General features: G+C 41.3%; 2 long non-coding RNA genes across 3 annotated transcripts; both read left to right on the top strand.

Moving 5' to 3' along the window:
• Positions 1-3,478: 3,478 nt before the first annotated feature.
• Positions 3,479-6,543, top strand: LOC145421351 (uncharacterized). Of its 2 annotated transcripts, XR_013902686.1 has the most exons (6): positions 3,479-3,520; positions 3,642-3,773; positions 4,216-4,251; positions 4,610-4,762; positions 5,127-5,217; positions 5,802-6,543. It is a non-coding gene; the product is annotated as an uncharacterized LOC145421351 (long non-coding RNA). The 2 variants fall into 2 exon arrangements; XR_013902685.1 differs by lacking the exon at positions 3,479-3,520 and having other exon boundaries at positions 3,527-3,773.
• A 769-nt stretch (positions 6,544-7,312) lies between these two features.
• Positions 7,313-10,098, top strand: LOC145421352 (uncharacterized). The gene is made up of 2 exons (XR_013902687.1): positions 7,313-8,994; positions 9,159-10,098. It is a non-coding gene; the product is annotated as an uncharacterized LOC145421352 (long non-coding RNA).
• Positions 10,099-21,872: the final 11,774 nt, after the last annotated feature.

A 21,872-nucleotide genomic window follows, 5' to 3' on the forward strand; every position in this document is an offset into this window, starting at 1 on the left:
TTCTCCCAATCAATGTGCGGGTTATGGAGCACCAGCCAGGGGTGACCGAGAACCAGCGGGGTGAGCGGAGCCGTGAATGCAAAAAAACAAATCCTCTCTGTGTGATTGCCTGAGAGAGACAGCGAAAGGAATTCCGAGACATGAGTGATATCGGGCAGGCGGTGACCAGAGAGTGCGTGCACGCGGAGAGGGCGCGACAAGGGCTCCAAGGCGATGTTCAGTTTGGCGGCGAGCGAGGTGTCAATAAAGTTCTGCTCAGCCCCAGAGTCAATGAGCACTGAAAGCGAGTGAAAAACAGATTGTACTCGAAGTTTGGCCGGTAAGAGAAGTCTGGGGAGAGGGTTTTTACTAGACAGATTGCCCACCAGCACCCTCTCAATCACTGGTGAGCGCGCCCTTTTGCCAGCGTCGGGCACGAGGAGACAGAGTGACCCTTACGGCTGCAATAGACGCACTCACTGGCAGCCAGACGGCGCTGGCGCTCTGCAGGCATCAGCCGCGAGCGTCCAAGCTGCGTGGGCTCCTCCTCATCACAGGCGTCGGAGTCGTGCGGCCCGCGGCCGGCAGGAGAGGCCCCGTGATACTCCAGTGATTCCTGTCCCGTCCGTGTGTGTGCGCTCCGGTGTGCGCGCACGTGGTCATCCAACCGGACGCACAGAGTCATAAGCGCGTCTAGGGAAGAAGGCAGTTCACGAAGCATCAGTTCTTTCTTTATTTCTTCGTTAACATTAGAAAGCAAAGTACTCGGCGGCGCGCACGGGTGCAGCGGCTCTTAGCTCTCCAGTTTGGCGCTCGTTTTTACTTTTAATGTGGATATTTTTGAATGTTTGCAATGCCGCCATCTCTTACAGTCACCAGAACCTAATTGACCTAGGTTTTAAATATAGTTTGTCTGTTTCTGGCGACTATCAGCGAACACACAACATCCTGGTGGAGATAGCGAGACCGCCAGGGTCACCGTGGATGGTCTGCCCGCCCAGCAAGCGTAGAAGGCGACGGAGGGAAAGAAAGCAGAAGAGGGGATGCCGGTCGGGCTCAGACGCTAGGCTACGCAAACATCCACACCGGCTAGCACTTCCGAGCCTTTTCCTATCGAACGCCAGATCCATCACCCACAAACTTGACGAATTGGAGCTACAGATAGCCAACACAAGCTTTGCACGTAACTGCAGCATTATTCTTATTACGAAGACGTGGCTTCACCCGCTGATTCCCGACACTGCAGTCGAGTTAGCAGGCCGCACGCTACACCGGCATGACAGAAACAGCAACTCAGGTAAAAGCAGAGGAGGGGGGCTATGTGTTTACGTGCATAACGAGTGGTGTTGTAACAGCAGGATCATTCACACACACTGTTCTCCTGATTTGGAGGTTCTGGCAGTCTCGTGCAGACCTTTTTACATCCCGAGGGAGTTTACAGTAGTTATTGTGATAGCTGTTTATATACCGCCGGATGCTAACGTTAGCACGGCTCTCAGCCTCTTGCTCAACACCATAAACAAACAACAGCTTGCCCACCCCGATGGGGTTTTTATTGTCGCCGGCGACTTTAACAAAGCGTGCCTAAAGACTGTGCTTCCTAAATTTGTCCAGTTTGTGGACTTTGCTACGAGAGGAGAACACACTTTGGACCATGCTTTCAGAGCAACACCCCTCCCCCACCTGGCTGGATCTGACCACCTCTGCATGTCCCTCACCCCCACCTACACCCCCCTGCTGAGAAAAACAAAGCCCCAGACAAAGACAATAAAAACCTGGCCTGAAGGAGCCCTTTCTCAACTGCAGGACTGCTTCTCAACAACTGTATGGGATTTATTCTCCAGCCACAACCTCCAGGAGTACACGGACATAGGGCTGCTCGATTATGGCAAAAATGATAATCACGATTATTTTCACTGAAATTGAGATCACGATTATTTGACGATATTTATTTAACCCTTTAAGACCTACTATAGAACCAAGTCCACCAGAGCTTATATTATTTTTTTTACATGCTGTAGTGCCATTTGTGGGAGCATTTCAAGTTGCTATACATCAATACAACTGTTATAGCCCATATTTTAATAATATGTATGCATTAAGTCCATAGTAATTACATAAATTGCAAAAAAGTGCAATAAACTACAAAAATGCAGACTTCTTCCTGTACCACTGCTTGAAGAAGGTGTCTTCCAGATACTGGCAGTAGGACTGGGAGTTGAGCTTGACTCCATCCTCAACCCGAAAAGGCCCCACAAGCTCATCTTTGATGATACCAGCCCAAACCAGTACTCCACCTCCACCTCGCTGGCGTCTGAGTCGGACTGGAGCTCTCTGCCCTTTACCAATCCAGCCACAGGCCCATCCATCTGGCCCATCAAGACTCACTCTCATTTCATCAGTCCATAAAACCTTAGAAAAACCAGTCTTGAGATATTTCTTGGCCCAGTCTTGACCTTTCAGCTTGTGTGTCTTGTTCAGTGGTGGTCGTCTTTCAGCCTTTCTTACCTTGGCCATGTCTCTGAGTATTGCACACCTTGTGCTTTTGGGCACTCCAGTGATGTTGCAGCTCTGAAATATGGCCAAACTGGTGGCAAGTGGCATCTTGGCAGCTGCACGCTTGACTTTTCTCAGTTCATGGGCAGCTATTTTGCGCCTTGGTTTTTCCACACGCTTCTTGCGACCCTGTTGACTATTTTGAATGAAACGCTTGATTGTTCGATGATCACTAGTGATGTGACGTTCTGTATCGAGGCTTCGAAGCTTGTGTCGAGTAATTGAGGGAGCGTATCGAGGCTTGCTTCATTTATGGGAGGAGCTGAAAATGATGACGTCTGAAGCCTCGCTGCCCGGCTGTACCACGTGACTGGTTCAGGAAGCGGTTCAAACTTTGCCGCGAGATATGACAGCGATATAAACCCCTCAGACTTCATTCAAAAATGTGGGTGTTTGATGGAGAGTTGCAGTTAGTGAGAGTTTGGAGACAGTTTGGAGGTTTATGAGAGTGAGGAGAGAAAGTCAGAAGAGAATGGAGCCAGCTAAGAAGAGGAGGATGTCCTCCCCTGTGTGGGAACATTTTGATCTTATTCCTCCCAACAAGGTATGTAAATTTCTACAGAAGATGTATTTTCATAATACTGATGGTGCAATACAATTTATGTTAAGCTGTTTTTACTTTTGTACAAGGTGAAGTGTTTGCTATGTGCCAGGGAGCTGGGATATAACAACAACACCTCATCCATGCTTGGGCACTACAGAGCTTTGCATGAGAATAAGGGGAACACCGATTATGGAGCAGGACCAGGTGAGCCATCAAACGCCATGATAATATAGCATGCCGTAATGTTACTAAATGATATTACAATATTATACAACTGTAATAAGTTACGTGTGTGATATTTATATTTGTGCTTTGTCTTTATTGTCTTTCCTCAGGAGAACAATCTCAAATAGATGAAGACCTGGTTAGCATGGTGATTGAGGACTCCCAGCCATTTAGCATTGCACTGAAAAAAAGGGACTGGCCATCTCTTGGATTTATGTAAGCATCTTGCATGTATTTAACACAATTGCCTCATGTTTTAAAGTTAAATGTAACTATATAGTGTAAAAACTACATGATATGCAGAAAGGGTGTATTAAATTGTTCATATCATGTTCAGGTGAAGTAAGTCAATAAGATAGCAACGTTAAATCTCGTGAAACCACGCGTGATTTCATCTCGCGGGCTTTGGATCGTGGTTTAAAAAAGGCATCCATCTCAGTCAAGTCGAGCAGCCAACTCTACGTTTTTGGTATGTCTTGATTTTTTGAATTAATATTTACCATATTTCAGACAAATGTAGTTAAACGTCTAGAGTGTCGCCATGTAACATGCTAAAAAAGAGCCGTTAGCTTATTTGCTGTTTTATCTGTTGTCAAAGAATTGGCGCTTTTTCATTTGAATTTGTCTTTGGCACAAGAGCCGTAATATCACATTAAACCTAATTACGAGGCACTCATAACATAATTTGGTTTTCTGTGTGAATAGATTTGCCAACTGACTCTTCAGTTACATTGTGTATTTACTGCACCATGGTGTTAGTGAGATTTTGGACATTGAACAGCTTTAGCTAATATCATCAGCGGCATTATGCTAGCTTACATCCCTACCCCTCCTGCCCTCACCTGCTGTCCTTTTGTTTTTGTTTTTTTTGCTGCACATTGAGAGACGACCTCTATTCTGCATTTCACCAGGAGTCAGCTGATGGATTGTGGGTTCAAGGTGTTATGGTAAGAAAGTATATTCTATTTTCGTTTCTGTAACTTAATTATAATGGGTTTTTTATAATTATTAGGTGCATGCATACTCACCCTATTAATACAACTGAGAGATCCAAAATCTGCCATAGGTTTAACTTATACCTGTATGTATTGCCAGAAAGGTGATTACTGGACTCGCATTAATGCACACTTGAACTGAAATGAGGTTGTAACTTGTGGGTTGTTGGGTTGCAAATCAGAAACAAACATCTTTGGATTTTTTTTAATCCCATAAGATCTGGAAACACAGTTTTTATTCAACAAAACATTACTGATTAACCAAGCACAGTGCCTGCTGTTATTTCAAAATAATTTTATGTCATTTCAGATAAAATGCAGCATTCCAGTGCATCCCAACCATGCCTTTGCAGTCAAGGTTTCTGACGGAGCTGAGTTTCTCTCTGACAGTCTGCTGAAAGTGTTTGCAAAGTGATCGGGGGAACAGGGCACAAAGCTAAAGGATGTAGCTGCCATTATGACAGTAAGAACTTTAAAATTCTTTAACTACAAAGTGTATATGTATTGCATTAGGTCAGTAAAATTTTTATGCTACATCCATTGAAACAGTCAACTATTACCTGTGAGTAATGATTCCACTAAAAGGATGCCATAATTTCCGTCATGCATTTACTGGCCCACTGAGAAAAATTTATCTTTTTTTAAAAATAAATGTTCTGGAAACTATATATCCATAAAGTTGATGTCAAACAGGAACTTTTGATATTGCTTTGTAGATGCTGGTGTTGCATGTTGACTGGTTTAAAAAGTCAAGAGTTTTTGTCTGGGATCATTTTCTTCTGTGCTACTGAAAAGTTCACAAATCTCTGTTTTCTTTGTTATAATAGTCAAGGATGACATTAATGCTCGGAGTCCCTCATCAAAGTGCTCCGCATCTGTGTGAAAGACAATTGCAACATCTTGGTGCAGGAGTTCATGGTGAGTGTTTTATGAGTAGATTGTGGATTTGCAACCTTTAAAAATGCATTTAGTTATCCACTTGATCCTCATTGGACTGGTTAGGACCAGTAGTCCTCTTTAATAATTTGAAGTTCACATGAGGCCTGGTAGTGAACTCGGCCGCCGGCCCTTGAGGCCCCACCCCCACCCCTGTATTAGGGGTCACATCAGTGTGAAAAAACTTTAAATTTGTCATTCTAATGAACAAAGGAAAATCCGACCAATATTTATATTAGCTTTTGTTTGAAAAAAATGACCAACAGCTAACCAAATTGTGGGGCTGAAAGTCTAAATTCTAACATCTTCTGAGTGACATAGCCTGGATTTCTGATGGGCCGGTGTCTTTCTAACAAAAACTAATGTAAAGCATTTGAAATTATGTTTTTCACCCTCTCTTAGAAACTCTGTTAGACCATGAATGGCAGCATGGCAGGCCACTCTTTGGCTATAGCTATTTACTATGTTGCTTGCATTGGTTTAAATTACTCTAACATTAGAACTGGTAGATTCAAAAGAGATGAGTTTAAAAAGGAATCTTAAAGAAATGTTTTGTGTTTAACCAGGACTTGACTGAGGCCACTGCACAGATTGAGAAAACCACAATGAACATCTGTCTCCAGAGATGCGCCAGGCAATGACTTTTCTGATGTTCTTCAAGATCTGGATAACGTGACCTTTGCAGTAGCCATGCTGTTTGGACCTTTTTTATTCCTTCAACATGAGTTACCCATCACAACTCTGCTACACTTTTGAGGTGATTCAATGGGTGGTAATGGAGTTGGATGCAACTCAGCTCTCAAGAAAAGCTCACAACTAAGACAAAACTGCTCCTGCAACGAAGCTCACTGTTATGCATGTGAGGTGACCAGCTCTAGGTGAGAGGACATTTAAATCTCACACTTGTTCTGCTGCATTTTTGAAGCTCAATTCCAGGAACGGATCGCAGGGTTCATTTTTATATACTCTGCAACTGCCATGAGGACGAGCCTTTTTGTTGTTGTTTGTTTTTCCTTTTGCTCTGTACAAGTTCTCTGTCTGTTTGGCAGCATTTTTAAATTTCTCTTTGTATTTTTTCTTTCTTTTACTAGTGAAGAGATGTAGCGTGAACAGTTATACAGTCTAAATATCCCATATGGGTCGTGTGAAATGGTATTTTCAGTTTCATTCAGTTGAAGTAAAGAACGTTGAATATTTCTAAGTGTGCTGTTTTGAACCAATATGTCACAGTATGATTAGTGCTGTAATTTTTGACAGTCACTGTATCAATGTTATTTTTGCGTCTCTTGAATAAAGTTTTTGACCTGCAAGTGCTAATTTCTTTAGTTATTGGGGTAAAATGGGTAGTGTTAATAGGAAGGTGTTTGCCAATTCAGTAACCTAATTTAATGTTAATGGAAACTAACATTACCTCAAATTGTTTAGTTATAATTGTTGTTTAACTGAATCTTGATGTCAGAGGCCTTAAATAGAATGTTTTGTATTGTTCTTTCCCAACATTTTTCAAAAGAAACAGTCTAATTTCTTTGCTGCGATTGATTCCAGAGAACACGGAAGAACTGACATTATTTAACTGTTGATTTATATAGATTCAGTAGAGGAGTAATGTCAGTTTAATTCTTTACCTACTGCAGTGAAATTAGACATGTTGTTTTGAAAGGTTACTGGTGGATGCCAGCAACCATCTTGGAAGAGAACAATACAATCTGTTATAAGGCCTCCATTTGAAAATTGTGTATTTGATACTAGAATATAATAGCAAAATGTAATTTGAAGATAACATGTAGTATTTAAGTGACCAAGTAGTATTGGGTAAAAGTTATTGAATCGTGTTGGGATAACGTGAGAAAATTGTGAAGGATTAAAATATTCCAAGAGCTCAAATTACTTTATCAAAACATGTTTAAGTCACATTTTATCAACACAAATTGCACAGGTTTATTGAACATGAATAAATTGTGTTAATTTAACTCAATGGTTTAAGTTGCTGCCAAAGCAAAACATCTGTGTGCAACAAATGTCCACCATTGAATTAAGTAAATCCAACAACATATTTTTTTCAGTGTGTGGAGGACAAAGGATTTAAAAGATTTGTTAAATCATTAAATCCTAGCTATGTTCTCCCCACTAAAAAGGTCATAAAAGCAGTGAAAATTTAGTTTTTACAGAATAAAATGTGGGCAATACTGAGGATGAAAGCCTCAGTCTGTAGCTGTCCATACCTCAACGTTACAAAAGCACAACCACTGTCCACACCCCAACCACACCTCACAGTAAATGATCATTTCCATTTTAAGCATTTCCAAATGATCATTTTCCATACTGCCAGTATAAATATACACAGTATACTGCCATCACTACAATATACATGTTTTACACACTCCTTTTGTTGTTGACATTTACAGGCTGTGTGCAAAAGGCCACACTCTTCAAATTCATGCCAACTAATATTTTTACGTCCAGTAGATGTCCTACTAGAGCAAATGAAGCTTCAAGACGCTTTGCGCTGGGGTGAACCAATTGGATGAAAAGCTTCAGTGCTTCATGAAGCTTCATCTGCCCATCACTAATGATCACGCTTCAGAAGCTTTGCAATTTTGAGACTGCTGCATCCCTCTGCAAGATATCTCACTATTTTTGACTTTTCTGAGCCTGTCAAGTCCTTCTTTTGACCCATTTTGCCAAAGGAAAGGACGTTGCCTAATAATTATGCACACCTGATATAGGGCGTTGATGTCATTAGACCACACCCCTTCTCATTACAGAGATACACATCACCTAATATGCTTAATTGGTAGTAGGCTTTCGAGCCTGTACAGCTTGGAGTAAGACAACATGCATGAAGAGGTTGATGTGGACAAAATAGTCATTTGCCTAATAATTCTGCACTCCCTGTATATATAATGTAAACCAACAGACAGGATTGGCATGAGGTGCATACTGAATCTACAAAACTGGAGAACATGGAACGTCAGCCTTGTGGAAGAGAGGTGAGGATCGGTGGAGGACGAGGACAAGGACAAAACTGGGTAAGAAGAGGCCAACCACATAGACACGTTCCTGACGAAATCAGGGCAACACTTGTGGATCATGTGATAAACCATGGCCTCACAATGGCCGAGGCTGGTCGAAGGGTGCAACCAAATGTTGGGAGAACTACTGTAAGTTCTATTATTCAGACATTTCGTCGGGAAAACAGGTGAGCATACTGTAATGTAGTTATTCAGCACAAACTAATTTGCTCTGCACTTCCATAGTCATACAGGAGACTTGCATTAGGACATGACCTTATAGATCTTTACATATAGACGTACTGTAACTGAAGCGCAGACTTGGCCCAGGTGTGGCATAGTGTGCTGTGGTACAATACAGTAATGCTGTAAAGAAAGGAGTTTTGAATGATGGTCCTGTAACAATTACTGTAAGCATGTTTGTGCTTATTTATGTTTGTGTTTTTTCATCTGCATCTCAAAAAGGACTGCCAGACAACCTAGAAGAGGTGGAAGAGGTCCACTGTTGACTCCGCAGCAAGAGGAAAGCACTTGTGCAATGGTGGCTGCAAACAACGCTTTGAGACTGAGAGAAATACAAAGAACTGTCGTAGAAGATGACACCATCTTCGGAAATATTCAGTCAATATCAATTTCCACCATAGACAGAGTCCTCAGACGGAATGAAATGTCCATGAAGCAATTGTACAAAGTACCATTTGAACGGAACAGTGATCGAGTGAAGGAGCTCCATCACCAGTATGTACAGGTAAAACATGTTTGCATATGTACCTCTGTTTACTGTAAAAGTTTAGGCCATGTACTGCACTTACATTTATGCATGTTACTGTAATCCTATTTACAATTTAAACTGTACAATCTGTTGTGCCAAATGGACCATTACAGACTTTTTTATTCTCATCCTTTGTATAGCGTATCCTGGAATTGGAAGCCAGGGAACCCCTGCACACGTTTGTATATCTTGACGAAGCGGGATTCAATCTCGCAAAAGGCAGACGGCGTGGACGAAATCACATTGGAGAAAGAGCCACCATTGATGTCCCAGGCCAACGAGGAGGAAATATTACAATGTGTGCAGCAATCTCAGAAAATGGCGTTCACACCCATATTCCTTGTATTGGTGCATACAGTACACAACACCTGCTGGCTTTTCTGGACGCTCTTTATAGGGACCTAATCCCACAAGATGAAAGGGATGATCCTGGTGACAATCGGACAATGTATGTAGTGGTTTGGGATAATGTTAGCTTCCATCACTCTGCTGTAGTCAGGCAGTGGTTTGCAGCACACAACAGGATGCTTATGGAGTTTCTTCCTCCTTACACTCCATTCCTAAATCCAATTGAGGAGTTTTTCTCTTCCTGGAGGTGGAAGGTATATGACAGGCATCCACATACCCAAATGACCCTGCTAGCAGCTATGGATGCAGCTTGTGATGACATCACAGCAGAGTCCTGCAGAGGGTGGATTCGACACTCCAGAAGATATTTTCCCTGATGCATCGATAGAGCTGACATTTGCTGATGTTGATGCAAATATTTGGGCAGACAGACGGGAGCGTCTAGATATCAATGATTGATATGCAGCAGTGTCTGTTTTTCAGTTTTTGTTTTTTTGTTTTTTGTTTCATAACTACTGCAGTGAGGTTTACTGTCTAAGTGAGTTTGTTTGCTGTAAAATGTTTAATTTACTGTATTTCCCCAGTTGCACAATGCTGTGAACAGTTTCAATTAAATATTATCAAGAGTGCATATGAAGTGTCTTGATTTTCCTTTACAATTTTTGGTTTGACATGTCATTGGGAAGCACCTACAAAGAAATCCGTCACAATGAGAACATGTTCAAACCATTTGATTTTGTGACCAAAAAGTGCTGCTGTAATGACTTGTAATTGTGACAGCCCTGACACTTTGATTGATATAAGTACTTGCTTTTGATGAATATATTATCTGTTTTGATTAAGGGACTTGCTTTTGAAGCATTGACTACTTATTTTGAGCAACTGACTTTTCTTTTTGATGAAGTGACTCACTTTTGCAAGTTATCCACCATGTTTTGCAGTTTGCACTAATTGTTTTGAGAAGAGCCTTAGTAATGGTGCAGAGATCAATTCTGTTGTGAGAAATGCACCAAAGCAACTGAGAAAAACTGTAAGACTGAGGTGAGCAAACTCTGGGTTTTCCACTGAAGAGAGCGCTAACTGAAGACTTGAGTATCGTAAAGAAGTAACTGACTCTGGGTTCAGCATACCCAGGATATTTCTAGTTGCCCTCTTACTTTGACAATTGACAATCATGTTAAGAGGTCACATGAAGCGAGTTCTGAACTCAATCAGTCAATCTAGGATTGTTTAATCACCTTATGAGCATTTTTGAATAAAATAAGCATTGCTGGTAGTACATGACTATCAAGAAACATGGACAGATCTACTGGAAGCAGAGTGGCATGTTTTATAAATGCAAGAAAATATAAATATTGGTAAAATACAGTTCATCAAGTTGTAATTATCAAATGCAAATACAGCACTGTGTATGATGTGAATTGAAATGAAGCGAGTTCTGACTTCACACCCGATCAGATCTGCACACTGTTAGACCTCTGCCTCACCACTACATATTACAAGTACAACGGAGGCTTTTACAGACAAAAACATGGCTGTGCCATGGGCTCCCCCGTGTCACCTATTGTAGCCAACCTTTACATGGAGGAAGTGGAAAGGAAGGCTCTTGGCTCTTTCAAAGGAAGAGTACCCAGCCACTGGTACAGATATGTGGACGACACCTGGGTCAAAATCAAGACATAAGAAGTGGAATCCTTCATTGCGCACATTAACGCTGTGGATAAAAACATCAAGTTCACCAGGGAAGACACAAAGGACAACTGTTTGCCTTTCCTGGACTGCGCTGTGCACATTGAAGAGAATCGCAAACTCAACATCGAAGTTTACCGGAAGCCCACACACACGGACCAGTACCTCCTCTTTGACTCCCATCACCCTTTGGAACACAAACTTGGAGTAATTAGGACCCTACACCACCGGGCAGAACATGTTCCCTCTAAGCCTGAAGGAAAAAAGAAGGAACACACACATGTAAAGGAAGCACTCAAAACGTGCGGCTATCCTAAATGGGCGTTCTTAAAGTCAGCAAAGAGGCACAGAAAAGAAGATCAGACACCAGCGAGGGAGGATAAGAAAGACAGACGCAACAACATTGTCATCCCCTATGTAGCCGGTGTATCAGAAAAACTCAGGAGAGTTTTCTCCAAGCATGACATCCCGGTGCATTTCAGACCCAGCAACACGCACAGACAAAAACTGGTTCACCCGAAAGACAAAACGCCAAAACACAAACTTAACAATGTGGTGTATGCTGTACAGTGCAGCGAGGAATGCTCAGACCTCTACATTGGAGAGACTAAACAGCCACTTCACAGGCGCATGGCACAACACAGAAGAGCCACCTGCACAGGACAAAACTCAGCAGTCCATCTGCATCTTAAGGATAAAGGACACTCCTTCGAGGATGCCAATGTTCACATTTTGGACAGAGAGGACAGATGGTTTGAAAGAGGAGTGAAAGAAGCCATCTATGTCCACTGTGAGCGACCATCTTTGAACAGAGGCGGGGGTTTACGACACCAACTCTCTGCCATCTATAATCCAGTTTTGAGATCCCTTCCCAGACGCCTTAATGCCCACTCACATCCTGGGCCATCTGACCTCAGGAATTCGCATGATAAGGTGGGGCCAGGTTTCACAATGAACACACCTGAAACTCTGGCTGATTGGGACCCACACCCAGTTTCACACCTTGGCTCAGGCGATTAGAGGATCATCAGGGGGTCCTTTTGTCCCTCTGTGGGGGGTTTCTCCCACTAAGTTTATATCTGGGACTCTCCACCATTTGACCTTAGAACTGAAGAAGCTTCTCGGATGAGAGGTAAAACGTCTTCAAGCAACTTAAAGAAGTCCAGACGCTTTTCTTTGCAAGCTCCTTTGACAACGATGTGAAATGTGCTTTATATGTAGGAAAACTGTAGGCTAGATAATTGAGTCACAGAAAAATCTAACTATAATTAAAATTGTGCATTCCGTTTAATTAATATTTTGCTTCAATGAATGCAGTATAGTTTTAGCTAGCTGTAGCCACAGGCGAAACACTATAAGCACAGGAAAGACAGACAGCACAAAAACTATTTTTATAGTTTTATTTTTATATCCCTAAGTTTTTCTCAGGTGATTATTTAAAAGCCTAGCTAACTTGTGCTTACAAAGCAAAAGCATTACTTGTTACAATGAAAAATTTATTTAATCATTTTAAATGTCAAAGTTTCAAAAAGCTATATACAATGTCAGTCCTACAAGCTACTTTAAGGTGATGTTGAAGCTTGTACTGTAGGATGATGCTGCTCTGGGAGTTACTGTAAGTATCCAAAATATGCTCACCAGCATCAGTGATGATCCATGCAGTACTAACAACATGGTGATTCAAAGCTGGAATATGGTACTCTATCACTGATGTTGAAAACTACACATAACATCACTGTTTCTATAAGTATAATAATCTTTTTTTCTATTTTTCTTAAAATGGCTTCAAACTAAAAATCTGACATACTATAGCCTCTGATGCACTGTTTGCATATTGTAATTTGAGTCTGCTTGTCTTTATCTATATTTAGTATGACTCATCTGTATGAATTTAGCTCATACGATTGTAAAGCAATGATGCATGCATTCCCTTATATTTTCTTCTGTGTATGAATAATTGATCTAATGTTTTTTAGAGACACTATCTGTCACATCTGCCCTGGTTTGCTGAAGTCTCCCCACAGCTAACACTGGCATTTTATCTTCTGACCTTTGATGGTGTTTTTTTTTATTTTCATTCTCTTCAAACTTAAAAAGAAAACTGCCCCAAGACTCTGTTACTGTCACCTAAATGCAAACTGTGTTATCATGTTGGCTGTGTTGTCACTCCTTATCTGCTTTTTCACTGCTGGTGATCAACAGAGTTGGGTTGAGCAAGTCTCTGCCAGGTCATATTGCCTGTATAGCTCAAATGGACTATTTGCAGAGTCACGAAAGACCTTGTCATGAGAGCATGCATCAACAGCTGCTTTAACTATATCAAGTAATTTAAAAAGCAAATTCATATGGGAAGGTGATTAACCAGTTTTTTATTTTAACAGTTTAAAAAAATCTAATTTAAATATCATATAAAATGTCAGACATTTGAGTTCATACAGTACTGATTATTATAATACAGAAAGCTTTACTGGATACTAATATTGGGCATACCAGAGCAATACATTGGGACTTCAGCAAGAAAGCTGGCTTTAAAAATCTATATTTGTGTGTGTTAAAAATGACAACTGCACAGAGATTTGGCTGCATTTAAAAGTAAAATGATCAGTGAAATATTTAGTTGTCTGTAAACACAGTGAAGGCAGCATTTAGCACAAAACACCACTGTACTTAATGCACTTTCAGAACACCGGTGTCATGTTTGATGACTCTGAGACTCTGTTAACAACATTTAGTATTCAGAGTATTCACAGTTTTGCAAGACTTTAGTTTGTGTCCAACATGGCTTAACAAAACTATGAGAATTAATACAAAACACAAAATGTCAGCAAAAAAAGATGATAAGAAGAAAAGACTCCCCTTGTTGGATTTAGACTGTATAATTTAAAAAAGCTTGTTTCTTATGGTGAGATCTTGTCAGGTGACACACCTCTAAAAAATGGAAATTATAGTCTGCCAGTGGGAGTAGAAATTATCTCTTCTGAATCCAGATTTCCCTTTGTCACGCTTCAGGAAAGATGACTGGCCAGATATCACATGAAGCTGCCTTTTGTAATTTTCCCTCTCTCCTTTTAAAAAAAAAAAAATAAATAAATAACCGAACATGTCACCTGCTGCAAGAGTAAATTAATTGGTTTTGAGTTTGAATCACAAGTAGTAATAGAATTCTGCCTTAAGCCTTTTGAAACAGTTCTTTTGTTTTTTTCAAGGTTGTACTTTATATTAAAGTCTGATGTAAAGAACCTGGAAAACCAGCCTATGTAGGTAACAACAAAGTTACCCACCTAGTTAGAAAATAGTTACAGATAGCTAAACTAAATATAATTAAATTAGTTCAACACTAATCTCCAAGAGCCCTTTTGGACTTTTAGCAGAAACACCTGTTCTTGTAAATTGGAGTTACACAGTAGAAATAAAACTTAAATGAAGTACTGGCCCACCTACACATTACACCTGTAGGAGCCACGACACCATAGAGCTCCCAGAATACATCTTTTGTGGTGATGTTAACGCCAGAGGAGGTTGGGAACTTGGCATCTATGGAGTCAGCACAGTGTTGGTGACTTACACACTATACCTGCTCTGTAACTTTGTGTGGTCTGTCACTTCATTGCTGAGTTTCTGTGGTTTCATTTCCACTTTCCAGTTACACCACTTAGTTCTACTTATTGTAGAATATTCAGGAGGGAAGACACTTAACCAATTGTTGCAACAATGGCACCTTTTACTCTTAAATTCACTGAGCGCTTTAACATGACCCATTCATTTACAAATGTTTGTAAAAGCAGACTGATTTTATACATCTCTGGCAAAGGGACTCAGAACACCTGAATTCAAAGATTAAGAGGTGTGTCTCGTTATTTTTTGCCCTTATAGCGTAGTTCCTGTAATTCTTGAAGGAATTTCCCTTTAAGACCTACCATAGAACCCAAGTCCGCCATGCTGTAGTGCCATTTTTGGGAGCATTTCAAGCTGATATACATCAATACAACCATTATAGCCCAAATTTTAATAATATGTCTGCATTAAGTGCATAGTAATTACATAAATTGCAAAAAAGTGCAATAAACTACCAAAAATTTGAAAATCGTTTTTGTTTTATTTTTAACATATATTTGTAGTTAGAGAAATTTAAGAGGCTTATCCCTCAAAACTGTAAATACAAAAAAGTTGCACAAACTAGTTTCCCACCAAAGGAAATTTATTTTGAGTGTCTTCATAGTTTTGTTTTTGAAATACACAAATTTTTATATACTGCAGGAAAAACGAAAATAAATATTATAGTGCAAATTTGCAAAAGAACAGCATATGCATCAAAATAAACAATTTCCAGCAGTGCAATTTGAGTCCTAAGCATCCCAGAAACGACACAGAAAGTCATAAAGTCCAACATAACTTTTAAGAACACAAGTATAGGCTCATAAGGCCCTGAAGGTAAAAACTACATTTCCGCAAAATGATGTCACTTCCGGTTTCAGGCAAGTCATGGCGGGCATGCGATAGTTCGCGCTGATGGACGTAGGAAGTGTTATAAACAGCTGATCGGATCGGCAAAGCGTGTTTCTGGAATATTATGTTTTTGTTGCTGCAAGTGCTTTTATGCAATATTTGCAAAGCTATATATGGAAGGAAACTGTGACCTAGGACAAGCTGATGGCATAAGATGTAAGTACAACTCCTCTGGTTTCATATGCAAAAAAATTATTGTGCTAGCTTACGTGGTTGCAGTGCTACCGGGATTTAAAAATAGTTACGCAAAACAGAGCGTGCCCGCTCCGACCGGCTTTAAAGGATTAAAAAATAAAATCATAAATAAAAAGACCACATCCACTGTCTGTGAGAAGAGCTGTAGTGACACAACTTTGCTGCTCTGTCTGTGTCACACAAAAGACAATAATGGTAGCATGTGGATCAGGGCTGGACTGGGACAAAAAATTGGCCCGGGCATTTTGACTAGAGACTGGCCCACCAAAAATGTGACGTCATTCAGGGGTAAGACCGCAAAGGATTCTGGGAACTTGTGGCAAGAGGTACTAGCACATGCAGGCTTTCAATTGAACTCAGTTACACAGCGATAAAAAGAAACACAAAAAATGGCAAGAAGCTGTTGTATTATTAACTGCAATAGCCGGTGTTGTGCCAAAAAGTGATTGTCTGCCAAAAAGTGATTTCCGGTATTTGCCAAAAACTGATTGCTCGTATTTAAATTGCTATAAGTAACTTGTTGGGCTATAATATGTGAAACATATGTCAAATGCATCCCTCATGGATGACATAAAGTCATCTCTCCATCTCTCTCTCCTGCTCTTTTATTTCTCTCTCTTGCTCCATCTCTCTCTGCTGCTCTTCTGTCTCCTCTGTCACAGACTTCTCCACTTTTGATGATAAATCAGCCTGGTGCAACATGTAAGGATTGACAAAATTTGTTAAGATTTTGAGGAGTTTGAGAAACTAACCTGAAGCATAAAATAAAATTTACTATCAGTAACTTCATAGCACCCGCCCAGCAGTATATAAACTCCGTCATGCTAGCTAGTACGCAGTACCAGTTATTCTAAGCGACTGTAAAAAGTCAGCACAACGAAAATAAACTACAACTAAACTTGATTTATATCTGACACAGATAGAAAGCAGGTCATAACTTCTTACCTGAAGTTCAGTTCCTCTGCCACTATGACCGGCGGCCGCCTCGGGTCTCTACTCCTCTTGCCTCCCCTTTCCCTTATCCACCTGCTGGCCTCCACCACTTGCTGATGTTGCTAAATCTGTGGAAGCTATGCCATAGCTACCGCCAAACAATTCAGTTATTTTTACACATTTGGCAGCGTCTGCCTGAAGGGCTTGTTTCTTTTTGGCCCTAATTTTTTCTGCACCTCCTTTCCTTTTTTTGTTCTCCATTTTTTTTTAGTTCGTCTATAAGATTGCTAAACAAGGGGGAGGGTGCATTCAACCTCCTCGGCTGTAATTGGTCCAGCCTAGAGTCGATCATGACCAATTGGCCAATCCAACACCTTTCATTATTTATACCCTTCCAAAAAAAAAAAAAAATGCCCGATGGCCAGTCCAGCTATGATGTGGATAGAGCTACATATTAAACACAACTCCCCTCCTCCTTGTGGGTCCACTTACACACTCACACTCTGTTGTCATAATGAAAACCAAGCACCACGACAAAGATATGATACGCATCCTCAATACTGTTTCCTTTGTACTGTAATTCTAATTGTGCAAATGCAAAGAGAAAGCACTGTATCTCATGGGAAGCCTGACAGCAGGCATTCACTCTCAGTGAGTACCAAAACTCCCTAAAACAACACGTTTTTTTACAAAGCCCAAACTATCTAAATGGTTTGACTGAACACCTTGTAACTGCAAATAAGTCTTCATAATTTTGATGAATCTACTATAACAATAAAGAAATACTGCTATGCTGCCTTTGTCACATTGGTGTCATTCTTCTTGCAGCAGCCCCTGCTGTGGGATCCAACGGATGTCTACAATACTATGTGATTAGCTTTGCTGCCTTCTGGGAAAACATGTCGACCCTTCTTTCTGGTTCAGTGCCTTTGTTTACATCTACCCACTAACATCTTGTAGCCAGCCCATCACACCTCTGCCAGGAAAAGTCAACAAAGGGAAAAACGCAAAGTCGCAGAGCGCTTCAGCACATTTGTATGCAGTGGCACATCCTGCTGCACATGCATACAGTGAGACTCACTATAAGTGGAGAGAGTGAGAAGCAGTGAAAGAAAAAAAAAACATACATGAAAAGCTGGTCTCCTTCCTCCTCTCCAGTCTGAGCATGTACAGAGATTTCTATTCCCTAAGCTCAATGCCTCCACTTTTGATCCTGTCAGCTCTGAGCGGCTCTCTCGGACGGGTCACAGGATGAGAGCTTTGGGCCTGCCTCCTCCACAGGGAAGAAACCTGGACCTCAAAGAGAGGTCAGAAAGAAAAGCTCAGACTCTAGGTCCTTGGGGAAAAGAGACAGACTGCTTATCGAGGGCTTATCAAGCCATGGAGAGCTATATGCACAGTCAGGCCTCCGAGATTTGGTATTAAAACTGAAGTACTATGACGGCGAGTGAAATGGATGGGAGGGTGAAGAATGGGAGGAAGAGGGAGTAATGGGTCAGTAAGGGAGGGTTAGGTCTCGGAGGGAGAGAATAAAAGGGATTAGTTTTAGATTAGATGAGCTTCATTGTCATCAAGGCAGAAACTTCTTTGTCTCTTTAATCAGCTTCTCCCCCTCTTTCTCAAAACAGAGAGGAAGAACAAGTGAGAATTGTTGGGATAAGATTTAATTCCATTCCAAGGCTATAAACACTTGAGGGGCAATTTAATTTTCATTAGGGGCCCTGATGCTCATCAACAAATCCAATATGTTTGTAGAGCTTCACGGGGACGCACTGGCTCACACTGGTACCTCAAAAAGCAGGAGGCTGAGGTTGAGTATACATATACCTACTATGTTCTACTATGTTTTATAAGACAAGCAACTATAGAAGTAGAAAAAAATGTGTTTAAAATAGATATGTTGATTTGGAAGAATTTTCAGTAAAATAATGCATCTTTTTAAATTCCAGCTGTTGATACCACAAAATGTATTTGTGTCCATGCTATAAATTGAAGAGAATAAACCATCATAAAGCAAAGCAGACTAACAACAGCTGTTTTCTCTATCCGCCCATCCATTTTCTTCTACTTATCCTGGGCCAGGTCGCAGGAGCAGTAGCCCGGCCACCTCCTCCAGCTTTTCCAGGGGTACACCAAGGCATACCCAGGCCAGCCAAAAGATATAATCTCTCCAGCGTGTCCTGGGCCTGCGCCGGGGCCTCCTTCCGGTGGGACATGCCCAGAACAACTCACTCAGGAGAAGCCCAGGAACCACCTCAACTGGGTCTTTTCAATGTGGAGGAGCAGCAGTTCTAATCAGAGCACCTCTTGGATGGCCAAACTTCTCACGCTAACGCTAAGGAAGAGGCCAGCCACCCTTTGGAGGAAGCCCATTTCCACCGCTTGTATCTGCGATCTTGTTCTTTCAGCCACTACCCACAGCTTGTGACTATAGGGTGAGGGTGGGGACATAGACCGACCGGTAAATTGAGAGCTTCTCTTCACCACAACAGACTGGTATAGCATCTGCATCACTGCAAGCGCATCCCCAATCTGTCTGTCTATCTCCTTCTCCCCTCTCCCCTCACTTGCATGAGCAAGACATGAGATACTTAAACTCCTCCAGTTGGAGCAGGAATTTCATCCCTTACCTGGAGTGGGCATTCCACTCCTTTCCAGCTGGCCTCAGATTTGAGGTGCTGCTTCTCATTCCCACCGCTTCACACTCAGCTGCGAAACGTTCCAGTGCAAACTAGAAGACATCACCCAATGAAGCCAACAGAACCACATCTTCTGCAAAAAGCAGAGTTGACATTCTGAGACCACCTAATTGCAAGCCTTCTGCCACTTGGCTACGGCTAGAAATTCTGTCTATAAAAATTGTGAACAGAATTGGTTACAAAGGGAAGTGCCGGTGGAATTTAACACCCAGCGGAAACAAGTCTGACTTACTGCTGGCTATGCCGGCCAATCTCCTCCACCTGTTGTATTAGGCTGATATGGTCTGTAACAATGGGCTATGCACCCATACTCCTGAAGAACCTCCCATTGGACACCCTGAGGGACATGGTCGAATGCCTTTACAAAACACATGTAGACTGGTTGGGCAAACTCCCATGCCCCCTCAAGTATCCACAAAAGGGTAAAAAGCTGAGTAAACCACATTGTTCTGACTAACCGACGGGCTCTTTTTTCCAGCACCCTGGCATAGACTTCCCAGGAAGGCTGAGGAGTGTGATCCCCCTATAGTTGAAGCACACCCAGTGGGGGAACCACAACAAAAGGTGTTTTTTTAACATCATATTGTCTCATTGTTGCATGTTTTACAGTTTATGCCTATTATGCTTCAAAATTACTTGTTTTTTTCTCTCTGACTAACATGACCCTGATGAAGGCAACAAGTCGAAACGTGTTGGTCAATTAATAAAGTTGTTCCTCTTTACCTTTAAGTGTTGCTGGAGTTCCTGCGTTGTTAGTTTCTCATCCTCTCCATGCACCTTGGAAGCAGGTGAAGTTGTGCCATAAATTTTTGTTATTATCTGACTAACATAGCCATGATAAGCTAGCTCTAGTTCTCAAAGCCTTGAATAAAAAGGGGGTAAAAAATATATATATAAAGATGGAGCAGGGTGTCAGAACCACAATTTTCGATGAATGGCACAGATTTTAACTAATGACCAATTTAAAAGATTGATGTTTTGTTAGTTTAAATGTAAAGATTCAGACCCTACACTGGTGCAGTGGGTTCTGGGTTTCTCCAGGCATATGGCAATGCCCAGCCGCATGCGGTGAGAGTATGCAGACAGTTCCTCCAGAATGAAGGAATTGATACCACTAACTGGCCCCCACATTCACCTGACCTGAATCCAGCAGAGCACCTCTGGGACATTATGTTTTGGTATATTCAACACCAGCAGGTTGGAACTCAGACTGTCCAGGAGCTCAGTGCTGCCCTGCTGCAGATCTGGGATCGTCAAATCGTCCGTTCAACAAGCAAAAACATGAAGAAAATCAAGCTTTGTAGCTGCTCCCATCCACTGGCATCTGTCTACACAGCTATGTCATTATTTTTGTGCCTCTATTCTGAGCGCACATGAAAAAGTTTTTGCAAGTGCAAATATTGAGGAGTGGCTTATTTTGAGCGAACAAAATTCAGTGCTGTGTGCAAGAAATATATTTCAGTGTTTGCTATTATTATTGCCATTTTCTGTTAGTATGATTAATTATTTTATTTTAAAATATATAATTTTTTAAGATCGTTGTTGGTTTTAATCTAGTTTAAACCAAACCACTCGACTGGATTTAGCTAGCGAGCTGATTGGTACGGTGGCCCTGAGAGGCCAAACGGACTGCAACTTCAGAAAACACATGCAAAAAAAAAATGCTGCAAAAAGAAAAATGCTGCAAAAAGAAAAACACTTGCAAAAAGAAAAATGCTGCAAAAAGAAAAACGCCTGCAAAAAGAAAAACACCTGCAAAAAGAAAAACTCTGCAAAAAGAAAAACACCTGGAAAAAGAAAAACACTTGCAAAAAGAAAAACGCTGCAAAAAGAAAAACACCTGCAAAAAGAAAAATGCTGCAAAAAGAAAAACGCTGCAAAAGCACACAAGACACAACAGAAATGTTTCTGGGTAGACAATAACCTGGACCAGTTGCACGAACCAAAACATGTATGTATGGCTGTATCCCAATTCAGGGTTTGCAGCCTTAAAGTACGCAGCCTTAACGGTCCTCAAGGGCCGCATACTCAAAGACTGCTGAGGCCGGAAGTGCGAGGCTTGTAGGCTTGTGAAATGGGACGGTCCAGCCTCCGTCGCACTGCCCAGGTTGCCTAGCAACCATGATACTAACAGCTGGAAACGTTTCATACAGCTTTGTTTGACAGAAATGAAGGAGAACATATTTTGTACATTTGTTTCTACATGAGCTTTGTGTGATTTGATAAGTATGTGAGGCTGAGACCACAGGACTGTAAAACATGATTGTTGGGCTTCATTTCTGTACTGAACAGTCATTTTAAGATTTAAAATGACTGTTCACACATTCACACACCAGTGTGTGAATGTGTGTGTGAATGGGTGGATGACTGGATATGTAAAGTGCTTTGGGGTCCTTAGGGACTAGTAAAGCGCTATATAAATACAGGCCATTTACCATTTACCATTTAAGATTAGCTAGTTAGCTAATGTTGTTCATGAGACTA

This window comes from Astatotilapia calliptera, chromosome 17, assembly GCF_964374335.1.
Source record: "Astatotilapia calliptera chromosome 17, fAstCal68.1, whole genome shotgun sequence".
NCBI classification, from domain to species: Eukaryota; Metazoa; Chordata; class Actinopteri; order Cichliformes; family Cichlidae; genus Astatotilapia; species Astatotilapia calliptera.